The 14,980-nt window shown below is 50.1% G+C and overlaps 1 long non-coding RNA gene across 1 annotated transcript in view; it reads right to left on the bottom strand.

The window, feature by feature from the left end:
• Window positions 1–3,035: 3,035 nt before the first annotated feature.
• The window catches only part of LOC127749135 (uncharacterized), a 111,819-nt gene continuing 99,874 nt past the window's right edge, over window positions 3,036–14,980 (bottom strand). Inside the window, exon 3 of the long non-coding RNA XR_008010979.1 lies at window positions 3,036–3,121. This is a non-coding gene — a long non-coding RNA (uncharacterized LOC127749135). The remainder of the gene's footprint in view (window positions 3,122–14,980) is intronic.

The raw sequence follows: 14,980 nt of genomic DNA, 5'->3' as shown, positions 1-14,980 counted from the left end.
CTCTCTCTGTGCGCGACTTATGACGGTCGTCTATTTGAAAACGTGCTTGCGCCCTCCGCATGCAGCCAATCCCCATGCACACTACCACACTGTACCAAACGTGACGGACGCCGTCTGCACGCATGATCCAGCGCGACTACGTGCAATTCGTCTTCTACTCCTTTGTTTGTTATTTTACTTTCTTGTGCATTGGCCACGTGAAGTGATGTCGGTGATGTGGTGGTGCTGACAAGGGAACACCGGCAAGTGTAAATTCAAAATTTTCATTCTTCTTTGGGAAATTGTATTGATGTGTCATCGAAAGACACGTCAAAAATGTTTGCTCGCAAATTCATATTTCAGGGTCATCTTGGGCATTCGTTCCAAAAGCTGCTATAGTATACAATAGTATGAAAATCGGGAATTTACACTTGGCGGGGTTCCCTTGTGAGCCCAAGAACACCCATGACCCCTGGGGCCCCGCCAGCCGCGAGCACTCACGTGGCGTGTCACTGTCCCGTGCCGCTCGTATCTCCAATCAGACAAATACAATAGGCCGCTGCCTCTATTTCAGGAGAGCTAGGGCGACCCCTTGCTTCCCAGGGCGCCGCCCCGGCCGCCGCGCCTTGGCGCTGTTCTGGTCCGCCGCCGCCGCCGCAAACTCTTGAGATGATATTGATTTGGCACAAGTCGGCCGCAACGGGCCGCCGAAGAGCGAGCGAGCGCCACGAGGAAATGGACAGAAAGTGGTCATGCATAATGGAAGGTTGGCGCGGGGGTACAACCGATAGGCAAACAGTTCGGGAAAATCTGAATATCGAGCCGAGACAAATGCCGCGGTGACCGCAAGCTTTCTTATGCTTTTCAATAAAACATCAATTTACATTCTGCTCCGCGACCGGCGCCCCGCAGTACGAGAGGGGAGCGCATAGCGCGCTGCTGTAGCTGAACAACCAACATGACGGCGTCCTTGGCACGTGGAGCAAAAGGTAAAGGCTGCGGCGTTGCGTAACGAGCCAAACTTTTAACGTCCCGCGCCACAACCCCTTCCTTCAAGCAGAGCGGCAGCGCTGAGCCGCGTGGGGAAACACAGAAGAGGGCCGCGGGGGCAAAGTTAATACAGATGGCGAAATGAACGTGCGCGCTGTTGCGGCCGGCGGCCGTCCGGTTCAGTCCGGTTCTAGGGGTGGCGGCCACGGCCGCGGCCGCGTGCGGGCTGGAGTCCTCCGGCGGGCCTCGGCCTTGGCTCGCGGGCGGCGTGCGGGGCCTCGTAGAGGGGGCCTCCAGGGACTGGGCGACAACAGGGCCATCACGTCGAGTGCATCGCAATGCGCGGGCTCCGGCGGGCTCAGGTGTCCCCGCTCCCCGCCTACACAAAAGGGCTGAGCCACCCCCTTTGCGCCGCGACAGACGGCCCGGCCGCCTGAGCGATTGCATTTGCGTCCGATGCCTCTCTAACTGGCTCAGGCTGTCGAGGCGGCCGCCGGGGCAGGAGCAGGCGGGGCCGACCGCAGCAGACGAAGCCCCACGAGGACTAGCAAGAGCGGCAGCGGCCTGAGCGCAGGCCTGCGAGCCAAATCTCCGACATCTGCCACAGCCGTTGGCGAAGGGAGCGCGCCTTTCATTTCCTCACAACACTACTTCGTAATTGAATCAATTCCCAAAAGGGGTGGCTCATTATACCTGCTCTGCGCCCCAACCGCCCCGCGCACTCCGCCCATACAACTTCGGCTTCCGGCTGCCCGCAAAGTAGCTCGCAGACCAGAGCGCAGGAGCCCCCAGAGGCCTCCCCAGCCCAGCCAGACCGGGTGCAAACTAAGTTGAGCGCGCCAGGCCTCCTTCCTCCTGACAAGGCCAAGCCCGGGCTCTAGCGCAGGCCTGCGCAGCCCGCACAGCCCCTGGCGGGCCTCGGCCACGGCCAAGCCGACCAGAGACACCCTGGACACCACAGAGGCCCCGCCCGAGGTCGACCCCGAGGCCCTGCGCAAGCGTGCCCAGTGGTTTAGACTTCCCCTTCCCTCCCGAGTTTGGAAGACAGCTCGGCCCTAAGCCCTCGCCTTGTCTCCCTTCCCTTCGGATAACCGCAGCCGGAGCGTGCAGTTTTGCGAACAATGCGACCGAGTGGGGATCGGGACCTGCCAAACGAGTCGCCGCGGCGACATCGGTGGCTAGATGGAACGTCGGGGGCAACCCGACATGTCCACGGTAAATACGTCCACAACAGTTTGGACGTAAATGAAGCACTTTGCAAAAATACGTCCAATTATTTGGACGTAAATTAACGTCTGCGATTATTACGTCCACAGCGTGGATGTACTTACGGTACGTTTGAGGTTGGTGAAAATACCTCCACAAAATATGACGCTAATTGTCGCCGCTGTGATTCACATCCTCAGAAATGATCAAACGAACCGAATAATAAACGCATGCCCGTATGCCTGTTTCCCCTCTACACTGATAAACTAAGTGATCAACTAACACTTGTAAGTGTGCAACAGAGTTGTTCTGCCTGTGCTCTTGCAAGTGTTCAAGAGTTGTAGAGTTTTGGTTTATCAGTGAATGAAAATCACCATTGTCTCGGCCGCGACTGCGTACAGCGGGGACATGATCGGCAATGCAGTAAGCCCAAACCAGCAACGTAACCCGCGCCCGCACTAACTCTATGAAAATCTGACGACTCGATCAAGGGTGGGAATGGCCTACACAGAGAGCGTATTTCTAGAGTTTTCAGAGTATCACAAGCTTGACCTACACTTGGGTGTGTAGGACCTTTGTCCCGCTCTAGCAACAACTGTCGTACTGGTGGATTTTCAGAGTGAGGGCAGAACGTCATCCGTGTGGATGTAAATGAAAGGAGACAAATGGCAACAGATTTTGTGGAGCTAATTTCACCAGCATCACACGGCTCGCAAGTACATCCACACTGTGGACGTAACGAACGCATCGGTTAATTTACGTCCAAACCATTGGATGTGAACTTGTGGACGTGTTTTCACGTCGCAAAAATTCTGTGGACGAATTTACTGTGGACGTGTCGGTCCCGCCCCGGAACGTCCCCACAGTGAAATATTCGCCCCCACGACTCACCACGCTGCGACGCGTCTCCGCGGCCCGGTCACATGCACTGTCGTTCGCCAACGATCTGCAAAAGAAGAACCAAAGAATCAGTCAGTGTCGCAATTCGTATTCTAACGTCACGCACGGTTCTACATCACCCCTGATTCTTCATCACTCCTGGTCCATTCACACGGGTGATTCCATTCAGAGAGACAGATGACGAAATCTCCGGACTGACACATCCACCCCCACGGCCACTGCTCCCCCTCTATTGCTTTCTCGCGGTCTCTCTTCCCTTTCTCTTGCTCCCCCCCCCCCCCCCCCCCCCCCCCCCACACACACCACCGTCCAACAAGTGCATTTAAAACCGCTTCTTTAAAACCCACCCCTGTGAGAATGGCCCACATACGCAATATCCTCCTCCGGGTCGTGCCCCGGGTGTCGGGTTGCGTGCATACATTATGTGCGGACATTTAAACGCGTTATTGCATCACTCCCAGGGTACAAAAAAGGTCGGCGTTTCGTCTCGCTTCAGTTATGATAGAACTCTTACTCAAAATGTAAAAAAAAAATCCATTTGTGCATAGACGGATGTCCAAAAGTTCACGAATCCACGAACAAAAATCGTACTTTCTTATTTAAACTATTTCAGTTGCCCCCGAAAAGCGAAGGCTGGTCAGAAGTGCGAACAGTGCTCGTGGCTACTCGCAAATTAGGTAAATAATACAATAAATAGATTTGTTAGAATCTCGTTGGGGTCCAGCCTTTCCTAAAATGGGACCAGACCAATCTGTAGTACCTATCTCGAAATTATTTGGTGATCTGACCCAAGGATTTGAATTCACGGCGATTGAAATCCATTAGGGAATATGTCAACTAGGGGAGTAAGGCAGGCAGTGTCAGCGATGTAAGCGCTTTAGCATGGTTTCTTGCAGCCCTTCGAAGCAGTAGAGAAGGAAGCGAAAAAAGGACGCGGAGGGTGGACAAAAGGGGGGGGGGTAGGCTGGGAAAGGGGAGGTGGACCCGAAAAGGGGAAAATGGGGAAGGGGGTGATGAAAGGGCCGTCCGTCTTCAAATTGACTTTCGCACCGATGGCGAGATTTATGCGAGAGGAGGGACGCGGCGGTTGCGATTGATTTATCTCATTCATCACACTCTCAAGGCCTGTGCATGAGGTGCATAGCTAATACAGATCGTCTGGAAATCTATTGCCCAGATATATTTAAAAAAAATATGGGATTGCAAGCAGATCCAAATCTATTCATTTTTAGACAGTCTCCTAAAGACTGTCTCTACCAGAGGGCAAAGTCCCCTCCCCCTCCTCACTCTCTACAGTATAGCACAGAGCGGGCCCTCCAGTGTGTGGCTGGCTAGTTGATTACAATACAGTTTAAGGGCAATACTTAGCTGCTGATTGGGAACGAACTTTTATTTCAGCTGTTTCATATCACAGGCAAGTAGTACCGGTAGTGGTACCTCACATTATTTTTTCAGAAACAGGGAACAGGATCACGTTCGCGTCGCTGAGTTCTGTGTGAGGAGAGCACTGGAATGAAACACGAGATTTACTCAATAAAGTTTCTTTTCTTTTCCATGTCTCACACAAGCTGTTTCTATCGTGATAGCAACGGACAGAACGCAGCGAAATTTTAAATAAATTGTCAGCACGGGAATATTTATTGCGCGGTCGATTGCGGTTTTGCAGCACAGGTGCATTAAACATTTAAAACAATAGTAAGCAGCTGGCACGCACATGTATGCTGGACCAAACATTTCAATACTTAAGAGTGATCCACAGTTATTTTTAATACTTCTGAATGTGTTCAACTTTTCTTTTTAACACTTCAGTATTCAAATTCACAGTCAAACACTCAAACGTTTTCAACGTGCACGTTTGCACACGCCAGCTGCACACTCGTACTGAAGTTTTATTCAGTGAATTGATGGCTTCGTAGAGCCATAGTCCGTGCTGTTTGCTATTTGAGGGTTTCGCGATATCAGAATTTGTAAATACACAAGCGGTGCTTTACTTAAGACCTTTCTCGTATGTTGAAATGAAATTGGCAAGAGCTTGTGACTTACGGCTACAGCGTTGCACAAACCATAAATTCATTATGAATCAGGGGAGTAGGGACAGACGGGGAGGGAGACTGGCTCACGCAGAATTATTCTCCCGAAGAATCACACTCATGATGGGGTAAAAAAAAATGAAACAGAATTTCATGAGATAGCGTTGCAATGTGTGTAATAGCGGGCGATAATTTGCAATGGAACTGGAACCATTAGAATGCTCTGCTGTTGTTTCTGAAACTTTTTGTTTTAAAAAATACCGCGCTGTGTGATTAGTTTTGTAACGCCAGTCTCTTTTGCGGTGCAAATGCGATATGGCAGGAGGCAAGTTTTAACAGCTGTACGGTTAGTCTTTTTATGTCAGGCTACACTGATGTGACCAGCCATCAAGTTGCACATAGCCAGTCGAGCCTAATGGTAACAAACAACGCAGTCAGTACATAAAGGGTTTTCGTGAGGGCGATGATAAGAATAACCAACAATGCCCTGCTAAGCCGTATTAACAAACTGGGATTTGGACGCACAAAAAGCCAGGCCTGGGGCCAATAAAGATCCCTGCATCATTTGGCACCTTCGGCCAAGAAGAATACAGGTATCCTCCTAAAGTCGTATAACATGTGTTTGAGCTCGACCGTGTGCACACATGGAGCTGAAATACGATACAGGTGAGTCGAATGCCCGGGGGTTTGTGTTGCACAATAAGGATGAGGGTAGAGGTAGGGAAGGAGGAGGTTTTGTGTTCTCCCCTGGTGCAGTGGTTTGGTTTGTTGGCTTCCTTTGTGTCGCCAGGCCGAAGTGTCGCGGGTGCAGTACCGTACATTAAAATCTTAGGTTGTAAAGGCCTAATCGAAGTTTTCAACAAACTTCTTTTCAAGTCCATCCTGTCATGCTCAGTCGGGGATTTGTCACAAAAATGAAAGAAATATACACAATAAAAATGAAATGGCTAAGTTGGCAAACAATATATAAGTAATTGTGATAAGTTTAGATTAGTTTGACGACTGTTATTACTCTGTTACTGTTACCTAAGAACTGGCAACTTTTCATGTTGAGGCTTGCAATTTTAACCATGATCTTACAAAAATACAGTTCAGACAGAGTTTCTGGGCGTGTACTTGAACGTTTCTCTCAGCCTACCTGGCCCGGCCGACCCACAGGTATACATGCCCTCCTTGTGTTGACACACAAACACGAGTATGATGATGCTGTGGTCTCGAGACCTCACCTCAGCCCCCTCCAACCCCCTCCGTCTTAACCCCCATTATACATCCATCTCTTTTGGTGCTTCCCCACCGTTCCCCACCCCTACCTTTGGACCAAAGAAAACTCGACCTAATCGACACCTACACTGCAAAGCTGCGACACTCGACTTAACAGCTTTTTTTTATCATTTTTTTTTTCAAGAAAAGTACGCCGCTGTATTGAAGCATATGAGAAGAGAGGGGAGGGGCACTGCCCCAGGCACATTGAGCATGGCCTTTGTATGCAACGCACAGCAGCACCCGAATAGGCGCTGATGCAGGCCCATCCTGGCAGGCTCACTGACCGCTGGTAACACTGATATGCGATTGGGATGCAGCCAGGCGCCTGTCATAACACATGCAGTTCAGGCCGCGCATCCCAATGAGCGCGCGAGCAAATAAGGCACGGCTCAGGTGTGGAAATGGAATCAGAACCTGCATGCGAAGCGACGGTCGCGTCACGTAGTGATTAGACAGAACACCCATCAGCAGGCCTAAGTCATCGCCACCGAAGCCCACAGCGCGAATAGAATAACGTAACGGTAACGGTCACCCATAGACGTGGCACTGATCAATCAGCCAGCCTGCGTGTTTGCTCACGCAAAAGCCTCGAACAAAAGCAAACACATGAAGACGTCCAAAGCGCCAACGAGCAGCAGCAGCAGCATAGGAGCAGGGCAGCACAAAGGAAACTGTCATGGCCCAATTGGCGCGTGATAGGCGAATTTATTCCTAACAATGGCAGGACCTGCCTGGCCACCACCCAGCCCAGCGTGCTTTGTCCCGCGAAAAGGTAGGTCGCTGTTTGGACGGGTGGGGTGGGCGGGGGCGTCAGGTTTATCAGCAGCAGTAGGTGATTGCGCATTGTGATCATGCAGGTGACACGGAGCGTCGGATCGCATCACCATCTAAGGATAAGTAGAAGGGGTATGCAGGTGGCGGTGGGGCTGAGAGGACCATAGAGGTTCGCATGATATTCTTTTCGTGAGGTCTACCCCACCCCACGCGCCGCAGGCCGTTCTGGGGCCGCTGCCTCGACGGGCGTGGCGGTGATATTTTAATATGGTCACGGATAGGAGAGGAGGGTTTCCTGTGAGAGCCTTAACCCCTCGGATTTCCCTGCACGCCCTTTTCCACGCATCCGCGAGCCCCGAGCACTGGTGGTGCCAACCCTCCGAAACGGCCAATATATCTCCACGTACCGCGAAGGGGAGGGAAGACCATCACTAGGTTATTTTATTCCTTCGACAAAGACGTCTGCCGCTAAGACTACTACACTTCTTTTGCTTGCCCCCAACCACAGGCACGTACATTTTTATTTCTTTTAAAAAATAAAATAGCTCATATGGTGAACGTCTTACTTGCGTCTTGTAAATGAAACTAAATGTCGTAGTTGGTGAGAAAACGGAACACCATTTTCTCACCTACTGCAGCACCCCACAGCCGCGCGATTTCCATTTTTCACACCACAGATGTTTTGAACGATAGAGATCTTTATACCCGGGCACTCGCCAACCAAAGTGGCCATTGAAAAGGAAAAATTTATAGCTTCGCTTCGGTCCTTTGTTTCTAGGCCATCCATGTGCAAGGTTTGGCACAGTGTACACTGGTAGACGCGACGGGAGCTTAGAGAACCGGTTATCCTCGCCTCTCCCTTTGCACTGATCGTCTTTGCGTCCAGGACGAAAAACAAACTCTGTTAAAAAGTGTGGTGTAAGTTTGTCTAGTTGTGTGAAAATGAACAAGTGTGATTTATTGAGACGCCTCTCACTGATTGATTTGATATGCAGTATTCAATAACTGAAAAGAGGCTAAGCGATGGAGATTAAATCCGACAAAAACGCAGAAAAGAAGGCTAAGGGCCTGCGTTTCGCTCAACATTGTCTGGAGCTCTGAAATAAATAATTACATAGCAACACAACTCTGAGAGCCAAGAGAGTCGTCCAAGGTTGCTTGCCCAGCAGGGAGACGAGAGGAAGGTGTTGGACGGTGCTGCCACCTGGCGGGCTGACAGCACAACTCTTTAGAGCAAGCGCCCGGCTCAGCACCACCTACTCTCAGCTGTTTGACCTCTTGAACTTCAACACGGGTCACTACTGGACTAACATCTTGGTAAACAATCATAAAGCGAATTTACTGTATGATGAACTACATCTGTGTTGTGTGTACTTATTTTTAATCGGACGCTTCGACAGTCAGCACGGCACCTTTACAATGTGACCACATTATGGTCGGAAGGGAGAAATTGGCTTAGTCAGCATTTCACACACGTTTCTTCACTGAGTATCTGCACTGTTAAATAAAGTGTACAACTGGCATGCGCATGCGGGAACTCAACGCGACCTTGCACACTTTTAAGTTTTCGACTGGACATTAGTATACGAGAAAGCGTTAACATTAGTTGAATACAAGTGCGCAACTCTGGGCTTGGCCATTAAACTTTCGACACTTAAAATCGTTCAAATTTACTGTCCAACACAGAAGAGTGTGTACCATAGAGCTGGCACTATACCATATGTGTATGCCAGTTGAACACTTTATTTATCAGTTTTATAACTTAAATGTCGCAAGGAGAGTGCCCCACTTACGGGCGCTCTTCAGATAAGAAGGCATCTGACAATGATGTCCATTGTCTGGACGCTGGCCAGGCCTATTAATCTCCCCTGCTATCTTATCCGCGGACTGCTGCTCCATTGGCGGAAACCTGAAAAACACCGCAGCTGCAAGGCGCGGCGTGGCGGGGAGGTGCGATTTACTCGGACTGGCCCTCGGCGAGAGAGACGGGCGCAATGCTTCCGACGGACGGCACAACTTTGTCCGCTATCTATCAAGGCGTCCAGAACGAGCGCGTTGCTCGCAATCAAGCCGTTGTATCCTAACGTCGGCGATTAAGGCAAATGAAAGCGGCCATTTGTACACAAGGATTCTCGAAGCGCGGCGAAACACGTCGGGCATCATTCAAAGGCGTTTCCCGCTTTTACGAGAAAAATGTGCCAGTCCCGATGTTCACACCTGCTGGGCACGGCAAAGTCACATTAATGTTTGCCTAATGGCGAACTCAGGGAAAGGTTTTGTCCGTAGAAAAAAATAATATCGTCAATACGCAGGCCAAAACATGTTGTAGTTCCTTCCAGCAAACTAATCGTGTTGATTTACTATAGACTTAATCTTGGACATGTTGGTATGGCTTCGCAAGGTTAATTTTATTGCAACTGAGATGCATTTTATTTCTGTTTGTTCTGCTGACAAAAATGTAGATTTTCTGATTGCGCGCACACTTGTTAAACTGTATTTTTGGTTCAAGAGCGAAATTCTCTTAATCGAATGAAGAGCATTTTGCACTAAATTTGAAAACAAGTTCTATTCTACTAAAACTTAAACTCTTATAAAATTTAGACCCAAGCGCAATATGTGCTTAATTCAAATACCGAATGAATTCCATTTTGTACTTGAATCAAGTGTTTTTGTTTTAATACAAGAGAAATTGTTCTCAAATCCAGTGCAAAATGCTCGTCATTCGATTAAGCGCTCTTTTGAATACGGCTTTCTCAGTGCAGGTACTGACGTAGGACTGACGATTTGCCTTTGATTAAACGAATAAGTAGTGCGCCTAGTGTTGAGACTCCCGTATCGTTTCCAGCGTGGGTCCAGGGAGTGCGCGCAGTGCAGCAGACGAGTGGGTTACAAGGTCAAAACGAGCCGGTGGTCTCATTAGCCGTGACCCTAGAGAAAGGGGTGAGCCAGAGGAAATCCGTTTTTCGTGACTACGCGAGCGTGCTCCGCACCTAGCAACAGGGGCCGGGCGCCCCGCGGCGGGCTGGTCGTGGCGTAGAGTGCCGGGAAGATGTAATTATCCTGTGAGCGATAGCGAAGCCATTACTAAAGAAGAATATGTGTATGTGTGCTGTGTGTGTTTCTGCACTTCTAGGGGAGGGGGAAAGGGGGGGGGGGGCGCAGAACTGGTGAACACCAAATCCTACCCGCCCCTTTGCGATTGGTGTTTGAATGGATTGATACTTGCAGTTTGGACGCTAATTAATGAACAGTGTGTTTCCCACCACAAAAAGTCCTGCTATCAACTTATTCGACAAACAAGGGAAAGATATGGAGCGAAATAGCAAAATTACCATAAACCAAGTGCCGGCTGCAGGGCGAGCAACGTTAAAATGACGGCCTCATTTCTCTCTATATTTCGTTTATTTTTATTTTTTTCGTACTTTTCTTTCTTCTCCGCTTTTCTGCGAAACACTCCGTTCCACACGCTGCAGAGCACTCGTTGTCCTCTCCTCGTCCAGCGGCACGCAATCCTGCTGCTTGCCTGACTGCTGCGCGGCCCAAGTCTTTCCCCGAGATCTTAGACCATTTCCTCCTATGAACCGTGTTAATGTTAGATAAAACTGTGAAGTAAGACTGCCCGGCAAATATTCCGTTCTCATCTTACAAATACGTTATTGCACGGAAAAAAATGATTTGGCTCTCACTACTAAGAAATCAGTTAAATCAGTGACGACGAAAAAATTATAGATGCCACAGGAAACTGAGGGGCTTTTGGCTATTGTCAACAAATAATCCTCCTTTGAAAAACAAATTGTTATTTGCCGCGGCACATAACACCGTAAAAAGCTTGCGAACAACTATTCTTTGGATTGCAAAGAATTTCGAAGCGTTGGAAAATGCTTTGCATTGCGAACTATAGTTCTTCAGACCTTACGAAGAAAATTGTTGGTAAACCTGAAAAGAATTGGTTCGTAACCTTCCAAACTATTTCTTCGCAACTCGCAAAATGCAAAGAAAATGGCTTGCAATGCAAACTTCCTTACAATGCTTCGAAATTCTTTGCAAGAATTTTGCAGTGAAGACATAATATTCGTGCGCCAATTTTTTTCGTGTGGAATAATCAGGCATATATGAAACCCAATCTACGCCAGGCCGGGGCGAAATTGTTACAAAGAGCGAGTGGTTGAATCCTGCCAAATCTCACTTTAATCCTGCCAAGATCTCTACTCTAGTCCTGCCAAGACCTCGTCGGGCTCTGAGCAGGTCGTGCACACTGCTGACCACCGTATACCGGCCAGGCAGGCCCGACTCAGAGCTCCTACACGCACGCCCAGCTCGCCGGCCGGCTCGCCTGTCAGCTGATGGAAACGAATCGGACAGAAATCAGCTGAGCGACCGGCCACTGCGGGTACCCAGCCAGTACCCGATCCGGTCTGAGCCTGGCCGCTCGAAAGGGGGTAGGGTTGGCCGCCGTGGGATCCATGGCCCACCCTGGGCCCACTGGGGGCGTGGTACCAATTATGACTTGATAGGTCAGTTCGAACGTCTCCCACGCCTCGCCCGCGCCGAGCCTGGCTCGTGCTTTGGTGCCCTCGTCCCGCGTTGATGTCACTGGGCGTGGCGCGGCGTTGCGCGGACGTGGCGCAGCGCCATTCCGGGAAGCCGTTCAAAAAGCGCGCGTCTTTGTTGACCGCTGACATTGAACAGCGCGCAGCAACGCTCGACATGCAGTTCGCCGGGGGGCTTTGAACTGTTCTTGGAAACTATCCAACTGGCCGTCTGCAGGCTTACCTGAGGGCGTACACGGCAAACAAAAAGACATTTCCGGTATTAACATAAAGCAAAACACTAATTATTTACCGATGGTAAAACAGGTTGTTAGCAAATACAGTCTACCTATTGATATTTCTTTCATCTTGACGTGAGACAGAACATTAAATTGATAAAATTTCCTAAATCTGGTCCGAAAGTGGAGAAGACGAGTTGTTGAGTTACAAGAAGGACGTATCATTCCGCACCTAAGACAGTTGTCCTCACTTCTAGAACAAGGCCTTCCACTTTTGAGAACCACGTCTTTACGCCAATAAGAAAAAAAATACTTGTGTGGGGGTTGAATAGGGTTGAAGCTCGAACACTCTTCTTGAAAACTCAAGGCAAATCCCTAAACCAAGAATATAGCTTTTTGGGTTTGTGACGATAGTGAAGTCGCTTAGGTCCTAAGTGTTATGCCGCGAGGTGAGAAAAACGAACGAGAGATAAACAATTTCAGAACCAATAAAAGAAACAAATTAAAATCCTGACGGCGGACAAAGCCTGGGGGAGGGGGTCTATAGTGGCGGAGCCATTTCGAAGAACACCGATTGTTCTCGAGGAAACGGCCAAATTACTTGGTATCTGCTACTGACTAAACGAGGTGTAATTGAGCGATGGGTTCATCATTGGAGCAGGTCAGTGACGAAGTACGTGACGACCGGCAGGCACGGCGATACGAACGTGGGAGCCGCGCCGGAAGCACGACAGAACAGCTGAGAAAGTCCAGCGAATGAGGGTCCAGAGGCTCTAGTGAGCGAGCCTAGCAACAGATGTTGCGTGAAAGTGACAATCAGCGGAGCGCTCTCGTTAGACGGGATGCACGCGAGGAAATGCCCCCTCCCCCTTTCCAAGCAAGCGGTCGTGCCGTCACACCAGTTGATTCGAGTATTACGTGGGGCACGGCATGGAAAAGCACTACACAGGGTCCAACGCTGCATTACGGCCGGGTACAAGCTGCGCTGCGCTCCCCAGCACGAGAGATGTGAGGTCGTGGTGTGATTCAACTAGTCCTAGAACAGAAGTACGGAATTATATTACGGCGCTAAAGACAGTCACGGGTGTTGACGGAAAGCCAGGAGCTGAGCAGAACGAGCAACATTTTTTCATTTCCACTCACAAAACACACAGTATTTTCTTTTATGTCTTCCCCCTCTTTACAGCGTAACATAATTTCAGTGCCGACGTCTCTGCTGAATAGGAGCACACCTGCATTGGCTGCACGACTGTACTTCACAGGCCACTCGACTCGGCCCGGCGCGGCATCGCGTGGCAACAGCGTATGTGTGTGTGTGCGCGCGCGCATGTGATAGTGTGTGTGTGATTCGCCGAGCCATTGTGGCAACATTTTCTGCCCGCAGAACAAAAGCGAGGACGGAGACGCGAGGTGGATAAAGACAAGGCACAATTAATGCGAGAGACGGGGGTGTGGGGAGGGGAGGAGAGAGAAGAGCACAACACCATCCCCTCCCTGCTACATACGGCAGCACACAGCGGCCCCCGGGGCTCCACCACACGAGGGGTGTAAACTACAGACTGACACGGGGCGTCATGCTCTCTGCAAGTATCTGGAGGCAGTCACGGTGCCCGGCAGGAGCAACGAGTTGTGGCACTTGCATGGTGTACGTGGTGCACATATATTTAAAATAGGCACTGGAAAAGGCGAAGGTGATTATTCCTACTTTTCAAAGCACTAAAAGCCTTTACAAGGACACTAAAACTGCCAAAGGCACTAAAACTGCTAAAGGCACTAAAATTGCCAAAGGCAATTATCTTAAGATTTAGTCAATTTAGCACCTTTATATAGGCACTAAACTGAAAATGCCTTTAGCATGGAAAGGCACGGCTTAGCGCCTTTGTGTTTCCAGTGTGGCGCACCCACACGCAGGCACACTTGAGAAAATTGCAACTAGAACGGTTTGACTCGCCGGCCTTATCTCGACAGGAACAGGACTCTACTCAGTCGCGGCGTGGGGCCCAAAGCCGCCAGCACGACACACGTCCAACTCGTCGTGATGGTACAGTAGTGCGACTAGTCCGTGTTGACTCATCCCGGCTGACGAGCGCGCCGTCGTTCGACACACCGCGCCCCGCCCCCGAGGAGGCCCCGGCGGTGGCCTGCGGCCTGCGGCAAGTCGCGGCAGCGGACCCCCCAAGGTCGAACCGCCGAGTAGCGAAAGGCGAGGCGCGGCGGGGCAGGGCGGGGCACCCAGAGCGCCCAGCCAGCGTGGCGTCGGTGACGGCAGATTCGCAGAGGCGGCGGCGCCGTCTGTCTGTTCGCCCATCCGTCAGTCCGGCCGTCAGTCCGCGCGGTACATGGCAAGGAGGCGTAACGCAAGGCGAGATAATTATTAATGAAGGATCGGGGCAGGCGGGCTGGAGAAGGGAAAAGGGGGGGGGGGCGAGGCATGGTGGCCTATAAGGTACAACGTGGAGAGATGAAAAAAAAGTTCAAGCAAGTAGCATACGCTCGGAAGATAAAAAGGGGAAAAAGATACCATGGCTAACAGCAGTAGGGTGAAAAAAGTAATAATGAGATTCTGGTCGCTTCGCTGATAATAATTATAACGTCGAAGGAGGGAATGTGTTACAGAAATTATACGCCTCATTCTGAAAGCACTGTGCAAATGCCGAAACGTCAAGGGGGGGGGGGGAGCCTCAAGGAAATAATGTGAGTACGATGATCAGCTAAGACACAAAACTTTTGAGTGCCAAAGCTGAATAGATGATTTTCGGTTGTAAAGAAGGTCAGGACTCCAGGAAAGCAGTTCCGGGTGATTACCAAAAATATCGTGCATTTTCAGGTAATAATAAGTCTAAAGTGTTCATTTGTAACCTTTTCAGAGCTGTATATGTTTCGTCTTCGAAGTGGGTTTTGGTTGCTGCTGTCTTTTTTAATTTGATAATTATTGGTCATTACACGCCAACCCAAATACCAGCAGGATCAGCACCACAGCCACATCCGACGGGGAGATAGCCTCCGATTTTCGCAGAGTAAGGTTGGTGGGCTTGGAGAGGCGAAGGGGGTCGTAGCAAGAGCAGGACAG

This window comes from Frankliniella occidentalis, unplaced genomic scaffold, assembly GCF_000697945.3.
Source record: "Frankliniella occidentalis isolate FOCC.00 unplaced genomic scaffold, Focc_3.1 Scaffold33, whole genome shotgun sequence".
In the NCBI taxonomy this organism is placed as follows: domain Eukaryota; kingdom Metazoa; phylum Arthropoda; class Insecta; order Thysanoptera; family Thripidae; genus Frankliniella; species Frankliniella occidentalis.
This window is presented reverse-complemented; position numbering and strand designations above follow the sequence as displayed.